This window comes from Phoxinus phoxinus, assembly GCF_949152265.1.
Source record: "Phoxinus phoxinus genome assembly, chromosome: 4".
NCBI classification, from domain to species: Eukaryota; Metazoa; Chordata; class Actinopteri; order Cypriniformes; family Leuciscidae; genus Phoxinus; species Phoxinus phoxinus.
Genome location: NC_136879.1, coordinates 18,282,571 through 18,296,655, shown reverse-complemented (window position 1 = coordinate 18,296,655; position 14,085 = coordinate 18,282,571). Strand labels below are relative to the sequence as shown.

General features: G+C 39.3%; 1 protein-coding gene across 1 annotated transcript in view; it reads left to right on the top strand.

Moving 5' to 3' along the window:
* Positions 1-2,737: 2,737 nt before the first annotated feature.
* Positions 2,738-14,085, top strand: part of fat3a (FAT atypical cadherin 3a) — a 156,741-nt gene continuing 145,393 nt past the window's right edge. Inside the window, exon 1 of the mRNA XM_079609080.1 lies at positions 2,738-2,848. The gene's annotated coding sequence lies outside the window, so the exon portion shown is untranslated. The remainder of the gene's footprint in view (positions 2,849-14,085) is intronic.

Sequence of the window (14,085 nt, the reverse complement as noted above, 5' to 3'; positions counted from 1 at the left end):
CATATTCGAATGATTTGTGAAGGATCATGTGACACTGAAGACTGGAGTAATGATGAAGTCATTTTAAATTGCAATAATTACTGTTTTTACAGTGTTTTTTTATCAAATAAATGCTGCCTTGGTGAGCAATATATACATAACCCCGCACCCATAACCCAAACCTCAACCCTCACATCTTCTATACTAACCATAAACTAAACGAAAGGAAACAAGGTTCACTCAACAGATTGAAACAGTCCACCTTTCACCAGCATGTCTTTGTGATCCCCGTCCTCACCACTAATGGAATTGTGGTATGAAACCCAGAGTCACCAGCTGAACTTCAGTAGTTGTGTGTGTGTGTATCTGAGGCCTGTATGTACACTATAGATTGGCAGTCAGTCAAATCCAAAACGGCTGAACCGAAGCTCGAGAACAGTGTTAACATCAAGACTCCATCAGCGCTTCAGACGGGCTGCTCGGTGTGTGCCTTGTGCCTGCTGCACGAGACAGATGTCTTAATAATAAAAACAGCAGCCTTCATAAATGGAAGAAAAAAAAATCGATATTAAACATAAAATAGCCAGAAAAACAATACGCCTGGTTGCCATCAGAAAAAAGTGCACTTCACTAAAATGATTGTTATTTCTTTTGCTCCGGCAACGCCTACGCTTCTGAACTTTCTCTGTGTGTGTTTGTGTGTGTGTGTGTTTGCATGTAATCGATGCCCCGCGTCCATTAAATAGATGTTCGTCTGCCTGTCGGTGGGGAATTGTAGATCATGTGGTAATAAACATCACGTAGGCCGCTCGCCCTGACCTCTACACACACCGTATCACGCCCTCTGTCCTTCAGACATGAGCAAACACACACACACACACTAATCCGAAGGTGTCCGACGTGCAAAAAGCCAAGCTTTCTCTTTCCATCTACGCCACTTTACACTTAAACCGCATCTGAGCTCCTCGTTTCTCGAACGCACGCACACTATGCATTATGACGACTTCATTGGCTTGTATTGTTTTTAAATTAGGCTCATTATAATTAGTACATCCTAACCTTACACACAGACGCCTCAAAGAAACCTTTTGGCATTGTTAGATTTTAATTAAGATATTATTTAATCCCTTTATGGAGCTGTGAGAGCCTCTAAGAGGTGCCCACAATGGAGGCTATTTCAGCGTCTTTCATGTGGTCTCGACAAAGATAGCAAACCTGACCCTCACCCACCCACCTCATATGTTTGATGTCAGCTGTGCATGATAAGTGGATATTCTCCTCACAGCTCACCAATGGGACTGAAAAAAGCACCCCCTCCTGTCCTGATGCAGTCAGGGGTGCACAATGGAAATCGATTTGTGCATCATATCATGGCAACATTATTTACACGGCAGTGCATTTCTACAAGACCCCACAGCCGCCCATGATCATCACTTTGACACTCGGCCGGACGCACTCGTGATGATGTGGGGCGGTTAAAGCACTTGTGCAGTGCTGACCCGTATATCCAGCTGTTCTGAGATACAATACAATACAATTCAATTATAGAACTTATAAGTCATTTATAATTTTTACAAAAGATTTTTCTAAGAACAGATTTTTTTTTTTTACTTTCTATTCATCAGAGAATCCCAAAACATCACATTTTAGGCTATAGTAGGCAGCAAAACAGTTTTCAACATTGATAATAATAAGAACCGTTATTAATAATTGAGTGACATACTGTAACAACTGATCATAACTGAACACCAAATCAGCATATCAGCATATACATGACAATGTAAATAGTGTGTATTAGAAATATAATTAGATATAAAATGAAATAATATAAATCAATAAAATTATAAATTTCAAAAGAATTAATACGAATAATAAAAATAATAGTGTATTATGATAAAGTGTATATACAGTATACTATATATATATATATATATATATATATATTTGATAACTTAAAAACATTATATCATTATTGTATTAACATCTAAATAAAATATATATTAAAATGACTGACAAAATTACATACACTATGTAAATATGCCTGCCCACTATAATTTCCCTTGCGAAATAAAAATAAAACAAAAAACAGTAAAAACATTTATAATGTTTCAAAAATATTTTTGTTAGAAGATATGTTTTTTTAACTTTCTATTCATCAGAGAATCCAAAAACATCACGTTTCCCACGAACATATTAAGTAGCAAAAACTGTTTTCAACACTGATAATAATAAGAACCATTATGCGTTGGTGAGCAACATAATAATTGATAATAACTGAACACCAAATCAGCTTATACATGACAATGTGTGTATTAGATATATAGATTTATATAGTATGTAGGCCTATGTATGTATGTATGTAGCCTATGTATGTACTATGTATGTATATTTAATCACATAATCATCACTTATATCACTTATATTTTATCACTTATAACATACATATAATATAATTGTATAATCTAACATTTAAATTAAATATACATAAAAATGACATGCACGATGCAAATGTGCCTACCCACTATAATTTCCCTTGCGAAATAAAAACAAAACCGCGCGTGTGTGTGTGTGTGCTCGCGCGCGCGCGCTCGTCCGGTAGGCTGCGCTATGCTCGCACCCGCAGGAGTCGCTCTTCCCCCCCTTCAGTGCGCGCGCTTCCCCGGTCCCACGCCGAGAGAGAGAGAGAGAGTGTATGTGTGTAAGAACGCGTGTGTGTGAACGCTGGAGCACATTGCTGTTGCAGGAGCTTCGGCGAGACGGTCGCACCACCGATGCGCGGTCGGATACGGAACTTCTCATGGATACGCCAAAGTAGCGCGCGGACGGACGCCTGTCACTCACCGAACGGATTTATTACTCACGAGGATAGGTATGCAAAAAATGAAGTCATATGCAATTTGATCATTTATGAACTAACTGCTTTTGGGAGTGAAAGTTGGATGGGGGGCAGCTTGGATAAAGGGGGGCAAGTATTGAATTAGGTTTATTCCGCAGTAAAGGCATGCGTTGCATTGGCTGTGTTATGCGTTTGGGGGTTGAGAGCTCTTTGCAATGCATCTTAGGGCTAATATGTGGCTGTGTATTGATCTTATGATTAGATATGCATTGCATTCAGAAGAAGGTGGGATGCCGTAGCCTGATTTTAAGTTATCATATGTGGGAGAGACAAGAGACAGGGAATATCCGCACATTGGAGACTTGTGGACATGCAGAGGGCAGAGAAAGTTGTTGGAGGTGTTGGTGGATGTTAATGCATGCATGGTGCAGTGACAAGGTGGGAAGCCCACAAGGTCCCGAGCATCCATAGAAGGGGTATAAATTTAAAGGCGGCCCCCCGGTGCATGTGTGTGTGTATTCTCAAGGGGCCCAGTGCATCTTTTAATTAAAACCCACGGAGCACAGACTGCACTCCACAGATACTGCACAAGTGTGTGTGTGTGTGTGCTACACGTATTAATGTGCTGAATTCACTTTTTTTCTCGCCATCATCATAAGATTGGCTTCACACCGCTCTGCGCTCGGATGATGTTGGCGTGCTCCGCACATCAATGGGACACACACACACTCTGTGAAATGCGACACTGCTCTGCGTTAGGAGAATACAGAGAGATACAGGGTCACATAAACACATGCATCTAAACAAAAACTGTATTAAGTGCATGTGTTGAGCTGTTCATAAGCATTAAATCCAATGTGTTTTTGCTGAAAAGAAACACAAGCTGCCTTTGATTAGAAATATTAAGGAGAATTTGAACTACTTCTGTTTTGTTTCTACCACCGACTATCACTTTCATAGATGAATTACTCATTGCCAGCATTAGATCAGTTCCCCAGGCTGAGTTTCGAATGTGAATGAGATCGAGGCATTTTTGCTCATGTACTGTACACCTAAAGCGCTTTTGGGTCTTTCCTCAACCACCACCAGTTTTGGGACAAATCCAGCTTGGGACAGGCAGTGGTTATTTATGAAAACTTGTTTGTGAGGATATTTTGTAATCCACTTTTGAAATTAAAGCTCTACTCAGTCTCCACCCAAAAAATGTAAGCGCTCTTATAATTTACTCACTCTCATGTTGTTCTATATTTCTTCTGAACACAAAAGGAGATATATTGAAACTTGTCTGTGTCCATACAGTGAAAGTCAATGGGGTCCAATGTTTTTTGGTTCCCATCATCTTTTGTGTTCAGTCAGGTTTGGAATTTTTGGGTAAATTATTTCCGTATTTTGAGAAACTAGTTATTAATGGTCAGTCCATATGTTTTTTTTATGTTTTTTTATGACCAATACTGAGAGAGCACAGTGATCAATATAATGCTGATACTTGTTTACACAATGACATTTAATAATAGCAAATGAGATCCACAGCAATGCAGAAATTAAATTGAAATATTTAACAAAATTTACTTATATTTTGTGTGAAATAGAGGGGCAGTTCTCTTAAAAATTATAAGTTTGTCTCCATTTTCTCATTGTCATTCAAAACTTGTATGATTTTTTTTTTTCTCGTCTTATATGGAACACAAAAAGTTAATAGTTAGCAAAAAAGTCTAAGCTGCTCTTCTAACATTATATGGCTTTGGACGATTTATAGCGCCTGAGTCGTATTATTTACTTTTATGATGCTTTTATTGTGCTTTTTTTTTTGTGTGTGCTAGACCTGAGCTTGGTCACCATTCGCTTTCATTGAAAAGAGCTTTTTGTTTTCCACAAGAGAAATAAAGTTTGGAACGACATGAGGATGAGTAAATATTTATGATTTTCAGCATTTTTGGCCTATTCTAATCTCAAACCGGCTGATGTGTCAGTCTATGACTCAATCGTATATTTGTTAATGTGTGTCAGTGCATGATTTTCCTGTCACAATTGAATCGCTAATAGAGCTCAGCAAAGTGATGCGTTTATGCTCTGCTAATGCACAAACAATAAAACATCAAACCACAGCAGAAACACATATTAAGATTATGCTTAAAGTGCAGGATCCGACTGAGTGAAAGAGGAGGTAGTCGTGTCTGTGTAGAGCACACACACACACACACACACACACACACACACACACACACACACACACACACACACACACACACACACACACACACACTTTTGTCCACGTTCCAAACAGCTGTCTGTTCGGATACATGATATGTTTTCTCAAAAACATTTTTTTTACTGGTCCACCTGTTCAGTTCCGTTTGTCCTTTATGTGTTCACCAGTGTGTGTGTGTGTGTGTGTGTGTGAGTGTGTGTTCGGGTAGAATGACCTCCACGTCGCTGATCAATGCCGATGTTCTCCCTTAGAAACGGAGGGATGTGTCCCTGTGTGGGACGACCCTTCCCCCATCTGTTCCCAGCGCAGCCCAGCGTGTGTGTGCGAGCCGATTCTCAGCATCTGTCTTTGCCAAATGCCAGGGCTCAGTGGACGCTTCACATGAAATCAGCGCCCCGCTCTGGGTGTGTGAGGGAGGGGGGGCGGGGGGGAGTCCTGATGTGCCGTTGTTGCGTCTCAAAGCGTCCGTGCCATTGTTTGTGTGCGCTGTGTGTGTGTGCGTGCTTTTGTTCTCCGCTTGCGCTGGAATGCTCTTCAGTGCTGTGTCAACTGTAGAGACCCCCCTCAGATCCCGTCCTACACCCCGCTGCCCCTCTCTCCAATGTTTTCCCTGGTTTCTCAGTCTTAATTTGTTTTGTCTTGCCCTCCTATACTGTCATTTTTCATGGAAGACTGAAAGACGGAGTAATTAGAGCGGGCTCTTTCTGAAAGTTTCTTTCTGTGCGCGGTCGGGCCCCGTCAGCATGACAGAGGGCCACACATATAAACAAACGTCTAAGACAGTCGAATACCAGGCTGTCTGTGGCTGTGTCTCAAAACCTAGTGAGCTGCCTAGTGCCTACCTAGACAGCATTTTTGAACATTTATAGATGTAGCCTACTTACTAAAAAAAAACGCATTTCATCCCCAAATGTAATACAATTTTTTTACAACAGTTCAATAAGCAGCAATATAAGGCGATTTATATGGATCGACAATTTTTTGACAATATATTGTCGATTTGGACTGTTTTTTTCTCTACTTTTGCCAATTAAAAAGTTCTAAACGAATAAGAAAAAGCGGTGTTTTGTTCTTGAATGATTCACCATTTTTGAACGAATCAGGTGAGTCATTCAATGACCCAGTCATAAAGTCAGTGGAAAGACACTTGTTTCCTTCAGCCTGTTTGAATAAATCGGTTTAATGAATGATTCTATGATTCGCCAAGTGTGCCGAAAAGTAAGCCAATGCATTTTGATCGCCCCCCTGGTGGCCGGCTGCAGTATAGATCATAAACCCCGCCCTCTTCATGTAAGCGAGCCAAACTAAATCCAATTACACTTCAAAATTATTATAATTTTTTTCAAAGATGGTTTCTATTCGGGAATTAGGTGCGGGCATATTTTTTTAAAACCTGAAAAACAGAAACCAAAGAACCAAAAATGCTAAATTTAGCAATTTCATGGTGTTCATGGTGAAGTGCGTTCACACTCCGAACATATTTAGTTGTTGCGGCATATTCCCGTTGTCAGCACGAATTAGACACAAACACAGTCACAACGTGCCATCAGAGAAGTGCTAATTAAACGTCACCGTTTCTGTCAAGGATTTCAGTCCTCCGAAACTGTTTCAGCTGGAACCAAAAAATGTGAGAATTGCTGTTTCTGCCTGGTTTCAGTTGCAGAAATTTCAGTGCATCACTAGTATTTTCATAGTTCGATGTCCAAAACCACGGTATTACCATTGCACCATATCCCAAAAATCATGGTAATTCCATTTTTTTATTCCATTTTAAAAATAAGTGTATTTGGCGCTGTCTAGTAGGTTGCCTACTAGATTCTGAAGTGTGAGCTTATTAAAGTGTGTGAGCTTATTAAAGTTCCTTGTTTGGACAAAAGTCACAGGTCTTTTGTTTCCGGTCTGTCTTTCTTTTGCGTTTCTCAATGATCATAGCAGCTAATTAACAGCATTGTAATTAGTCAGGTAATAAAGCTTCAAGTCAAGAACCACTGCTCAAGGGAGCATCTGTTTAATGAGTGCGGATGCTGTTGTGGAATCGACTGCGTTCAGTGGCTTTGCAGTGTGTGTGCTGTTTGCTTTCTTGGGAAAGAACGTAAGAGTCAAATTGAGTACATTGGGTCTGATCCAGCTCGGTAGACCAGAAGAGAGAAACGATGGATGGATGGATAGAAAGAGCGAGCGAAATGCAGGGTTTGGTCCAGTATGGTCGACTGGCGGTTGAAATCTGAGCATGTGATTTTAGACTAAGAAGAATACACCACTGAACGCGAGATGAACACAATATAACGGCACTGTAATGATTTTTACAAGTAAATAAAAGATTATTGAAGCACAGAATGTTTTACAAGAAAATATTTTTTTCAACTTTAAATTTTCATGTTTTATTCAATGTGTCGGCATATCTGTGTAATTATTTGTGTAAGTTACTAGCAATTTCTGAGTAAAAATTGTTTCAAAGTAAACCCTACAAATGATTTCTTTCAGTGTGTGGCTGTCGCAAAATTACATTTTCAAAATTGGCTAGTTAATAGAGCTGTATGATTCTGGATAAATTGAGAATAACATTTTTTTATTAGAGTCTCCCATGATTCTGAACAGACAACCAAACTCAATTTCATGTAATTTACTGTAGGTTCTGACAGAATATCAATTGTTGCAGTCTATTATTAAAAATAATAATAATAAATAAAAAAAGTTTGAATGATTCAATGACTTACTAATAAATACTTGTTTCATTACTTGATGAATCAGCGTTTTTTGAACAAATCTCTTGAATTAATGATTTAATACATTTTTGTAACAGTCACTTGTCGCCACCTAGGAGTAACAATGTAATTGATACAATCATTATTTGAAGCGCAAAGTTATCACGACCAATTTGTACGAGTGATTAAAAGGTGGCGAATTCGTATTTTGTCTAAACCCACGTGATGGGTAGGTTTAGGGGCGGGGTCAAGGGTAGGTTTACCAAAAATCGTACAAATTCGTACGAGTGAGGTCATATGAATTGGTATGAATTTGCCACCTCGTAAAATTTGTAGGAATTGCCGTGAGATCGGGTTGGAATCATTGTAACACATAAATAACGATGTGTTTTTAAAAGACTGTTTGAGAAGCTGTTTCATCACTAGATTTTTTTTGGGGGGGTCAGAGTCAGCGCCAATACCGATTTATTTGAATGTTCCGGTGTGATTTTGTCAAAGGTTTAGTAGACACAGGAGAATCGCTGTAATTTAGTTGTGTTTGTGTATAGCGTGATCTCTCTCTCTGTGTGTGTGTGTGTAGGTGGAGGGGGGGGCGCTCTGAGCACATGCTGTCGATTCGGTGACGCCCTTGTCTGTCTCGCCGGCGAGCCTGATGTGTATTGATCCAGCATGCCACCATCAGTGCCAACCACACACACACACACACACACACACACACACACACACACACACACACACACACACACACACACACACACACACACACACACACACACTTACTGTGTTAGCAGTCTGAGAAAGACTCTTACCTTCCTGACAATCAAAAGCAACTTGATCATTCGAACCAGCCATTCATGGCTCACTTTAACAGCAGCTAACCTAGAATCACAGCAGAATCAAAGCATCCCGCTTACAAAAGAAGCTATTCGGATAGAAAACATATTGACTTGTCTTTAATAGAAACGCCTTGTTCTGTCTAACAGTGGACTGGGGATTATCTTAGTGTCACAGTAATTTGTTGATTGCTTAAAATCCCAAAATAAAAATTTTTGATGATCGATTTTTCTGTCGCAGGGGAAACGTGCTTAAAGTTGAGATGAAATCAAAGCACCCCGTTTACCTTCTTGATGTATAATCCTGGTCTTATTGTGAACAATTGATTGAAAGAAAATTATTTGAAAGACATTGACAGAAAAAAAAAATCAATGTCAATGTTTTCAATTGTAAATCAATGTCAATCAATGTTTTTTTTTTCAATCACTTGCCATTTAGTATATCATCCAATCTCTTTCTGACAGTTCCTCAATATAATTTTTTTCTTGTTTCACTAGGAAATTTGTGACATGTTGAAAGTAAAATGAGTTTGTTTCATTTGTTTCATTAAAGCAACGGCACAGCGTACAATTACAACGTAACATGAAACTTCATCCTAGGCCTGGTCAACGTGTGGGGCTAAACACTTCAACTAACTATAAGTAACTTTTAAACTACATGTGAACTAAGTCTCATTAGAGTATTAGTGGACTGTAACAGACTAGGTTCGGGTTAGTAGAATAAGTTGACATGTAGTTGCAATGTTAGTCAGTAGAATGTCTGTTGGGAAGCATCAAAATAAAGAGTTAACAGATATTAAGCAGACAGTTTACTAATGCTCTAATGACAGTTAGTTGACATGTAGTTGTAAAGAGGTTAGTAGACTGTCTAAAGTCTAAATAAAGTGTTACCAAACAGGCTAATTTTCTCATCAGGAAGTCATGTGATGAGAAATCCATAACGTGCTTCTATTTCTTACGTCATCAAGAGTTATGTAAAGTAGCGACTGCCTGGTCCGTTGACAGACCGAAGCGCTGGTGCTACAACTCGAGGTGCGTTAACTGCTCCGAAAAACAAGCAAACTAATTTGAAAGTGATTATAAACTTGAAATTGCACCACCCACCCACATCCGTCTCTCCGCACGTTGATATCTCTCTCCTCTCCCATATTCCTCCAGCGTTTCTTCCCTGATGTGTTTTCGTTAGGCTCTGATTCATTACATGGGTTGAGATAAATTCTGTTTTTCAGTGGGTTGATGTTACCGGAAGCTGGGGAGCAGCTCGTTTAGGACGCGGCAGTGGCGGGTCGATAGCTTGTTAGAGCTCCGTTTGACAAGATGTTGTTCACAGAGGTAATTTACCCATAAACTTGCTAAAGTCGCCACTTACGTCACTGTCGTCCCAGTGTGGATAAGCACAAATCAAAAGCGCATTGATCGGCGTGCAACCTTTATAAGACAAACACCTGGGTGTGTGTTTGTGCGCTTGTGGTAGTAGTTTTATTGGTGCTCTGTTGCTAAGTGTTCGTTTGTATGCCAGTGTGTGATTTCATAATTGATCATGTCTTCTATAAAGTAGTCGCATTGCTTTTTCCCTTACAAAAAAGTCTGGTAACACTTTAGTATGGGGAACACATATCACTATGACTTTTTCCTCAATAAACTCCTAATTGACTGCTTATTAATAGTTAGCATTCAAACAATACGTGTGTGTTGAGCATCATCTCTGCTAAACTTGTATTCAGTTATGTCAAAGTCTTGACATCTTTGCCTTGTGCCTAAGACATTTTGTCAATGTTGTCAATGTTGCACTAGCTTAATTTTGAGGCAGATTTAAATTCGATTATGTACAGTAGATTTGCGGTTTAGCGGCTCCATGCTCATGATTAGATGTGTACCTTGAGAGCAATGCAATTAATTTAGGTTAAAAATGCCTGTCAAATGAATAAAAATGTGAACCTCTAAAGTACAGCGCGAATCAGAGATGTTTGCATTCTGCACAGCTTCGTCTGATTGAGTTTCAGTTTTGTCGTTGTGATGTTCCACTCGCCTCCAGTTTCGAGTCGGAATGGTTAAACAATGCGTTTAGAATTGATTATTGTCTTTTCTTGTGTTTACACGTGTTGATTTCATTTCAGAATCCATATTGTAATTGGAAGGCTTTCTTCTTTTGATAAATCGCTCTTGATAGGGGGTGGTGGTATGGTCGGTTTATTTTTCCGTCTTCGTAAGTTTGGGAACTCAACACATTGGGCCCTGGAAAAGAGGGGGCCCGTCCATAAATTTTGTCCGGGGCGATGTGAAATTGAACAAAAGTCATGGGTGGTACTTGTTAGTGGTTGTTTAAAGTGTATATACTCATGTGTATAGGCTACACATGTGATGCGTACGGTACATGTATCATGCATACATGTGTTTTTGCACTTTATGTTGCTCTGTGCTCGGTTGTTTATCATGTTTGTGTTTTGTGCATGTGTGTAAGTTCTCACTCCATCCATTGTGTTATGTATTTATGTGTTTGTTATAGCCAAGGGGATTGGTAAACTATGGCTGTTCTGCTCATAATGGAAGTGGAGCGTGTTCAGACTGCACAGCTGCCTTGAGCTCTTTCTGTGTGTGTGTGTGTGTGTGTGTGTTTGTCTTTCTAAACACTTATATGTGCTTCAGGTATGGAGGGTGTGTGTTGTGTTCAATGCATTTGTGGAGGTGGTTGCTGAGATCAGAGCGGCTTTGTTTATGTGAGTTTAGTTAGTTGTACCTTAGGGACAAAAATGTCTTCAGAGTTAGCTAAACCTGACAAAACCTCACTTATGGGACGTCCTCTGAGGTAAAAAATATTTTGTAAATACAAACTGTTTACTTTTAGAGATTGGGTTTGGCTTGTAGTCATATAATTAGCATTAGAAGCTCAATTAGATAGTGAAGTAAACTTGTGTGTGATCTGGTTTAGTGAGATTTACAACTTGTAATTGGGTTTGGAGCTGATTATACTGGCAGAAACACAAATCACACACGTCGAGACATAAAGGCAGTTATTTTATTGCAGCAGATACGTTAGATAGTGACTGGGTCTTTCTGAGTGTATGTGTGTGTAAAGTGTTGTTCAGATTTGATTAGCTATGAAGGTGAGGGAAGCCCAGGCACACCGAATCAAACACACACACACACACTTGGCAGTGTGAGTCACACATTCATGGTGCTTTCGCTCAGTGTTTTTGGCAGTGTGCGGTCAGTGCACTTTTACCTGACATAAATTCAGTTATAAACACACACACACACACACACACACACACACACACACACACACACACACACACACACACACACACACACACACACACACACACACAAAGACACAGTGATAGAAACGCATAGACACGTGTTTACTTAGCTATCTGTTTTTGAATATGCAGTAGACTAAACAAAATCTACACCATAATTATACAGTAGCTGAAAAAGTTTGGATTTTTAAGTATTTTAGTAATTTTTTAGTTACATTTTAATTACTTTATTTTTTATAAATGATGTCATTCCTAAAGGTTTCGTCAGATCTAGCTTTCTTCGACTCGTACGAGGACAAAAGTACGCAGACACAAACTCAATTCCTACTTAGACACAAAATAATTGTTTCCCTGTTCTTTCGATTACTTTATTTTGTCCGACAAACAAACCATAGAGGATAGTTAAGCAGATTAACGTCAGCGGACTTGAAAAATGGTGAGTATTGACGTCTTTTCACGATTGAAACAACATACCTTCTAATGTTCATTCATGTTTAAGGAGAGTAAATGTTGAAATTAAGTTTTATGTGTTTTTAAAGGGGTGGTATAATGCCCTTTTCACAAGATGTAAAATAAGTCTCTGATGTCCCCAGTGTGTGTATGTGAAGTTTTAGCTCAAAATACCCCACAGATATTTTTATATAGCATGTTAAAATTGTCACTTTTTGAGGATGAGCAATAACGCACCGTTTTGTGCCTGTCCCTTTAAATGCAAATGAGCTGCTGCTCCCAGCACAGGGGGCGGAGCTACAACAGCTGAAAAATTCACACACTTTTAGCCTTTTATGTTCAAACTGAAGTCAGACAATGATGGAGAGACTCAAGAAGAAGTGACAACATGTAGACAACACACTGAGACGGCGTTTTTATTAATGAAAACAAAGCCTTTTGAAAACGCTCTCCAAAGTGGATACATTTGAAAACGCCGTTTTCACGTTGTAGTGTGGACTGTGCAAACAGGTATTTAAAAATGATGACTTAAGTTTAGTCATGTGCCGCATATTGTATCAATAGATATTCATGTCTATACCGGTATTGTGCCTGTTATGTGCTATATATTCACTTTCACATGCTATTCTATTGCAATATATATATTGCACTGCTATTCACATATTTCACTAAAATGTGTTACTTTGCACACTCTTCATATCACAGTCCTGCAAAGATGTCAGAAAATGTACTCACATTTGTTTTCCTGCGGCAATACATGAGCAGTTGCGTTTTAGACCAAACATATGGTGAGTGAGTGCGCCCTGGACGCATCAGTGAATGGTGAGATATTTCGCTAAATAATATGATCCTGCCAGAAGAATTGCGCGATACCTTTATTATTTATTTTTCCGTCTGTTTCATGAGATTTTGTGAGATTTTAAGCATGCGCATGAATTTAGCGTTTTCAACCGTTTTCCAAAAGTTTCTCATCCACACTGAAACGTCAGAAAACGCCTAAAAACGCTAGTGTGGACGGAGAGCGTTTTTAAATGAAAACGCCGTTTTCAAATGTATCCGGATTAATGTAGACGTAGCCTTAAATCCCATACATTTACATAAAGTAAAAAAGGTTGTCAAAAGTTTGAAGCTTGTCAAGTTTGACACATTTAATATGATTAAGTTTTGTTTAATTCAGTTAGGGTCGTCTACTACACAGGTTGATTGTGTTATGTATATGTGGTAATTTGATGTAAAAAATAATAATAATAATTTAACATGTGCACCACAGTCCACAATTGAGTTAAGTCCAAAAATGGTGTGTGCTTTGAGTTGCACTATGATGCCAGTCTCAAGTGTGTGTGTTTCAGTCCGTGTGACACTTGTTACTCGCCTCTGATCTGCTCCTGATCGCAGGTCTGTGTTTCTGTGTGGGCTTGTCTCTCTTTGATGAATCACTTATTGAAGGACAGCGAAGGGGTCGTTCAGGCAGCAGTAGTGGTGCTCAGAGCGGGGGCATAATCAGTCCCAGAGGGTTCGAGCCGTGAGGACGGTAACGGCGGCTCAGATAGCGGTAATTACCCTGACCATATATTCCCACAGCACGACAGGAGACAACACGCGCACACACAGACTCTCTCTCCAGGAGCGGCTGTGAGAGAAAGAGAGTGAATCACACCTGATTCATTATTGTGACAGGAACTCGCAAGGTTCATTGTTCTGTGAGGCTGCATTGTGTTCCGTTAAAGGGACAGTTTATATGAATAATCTGTCACCTTCCCTAGTACTAAATTAGAGCTAGATCATGACAACAAAAGAAACCAAAATGTAAAAA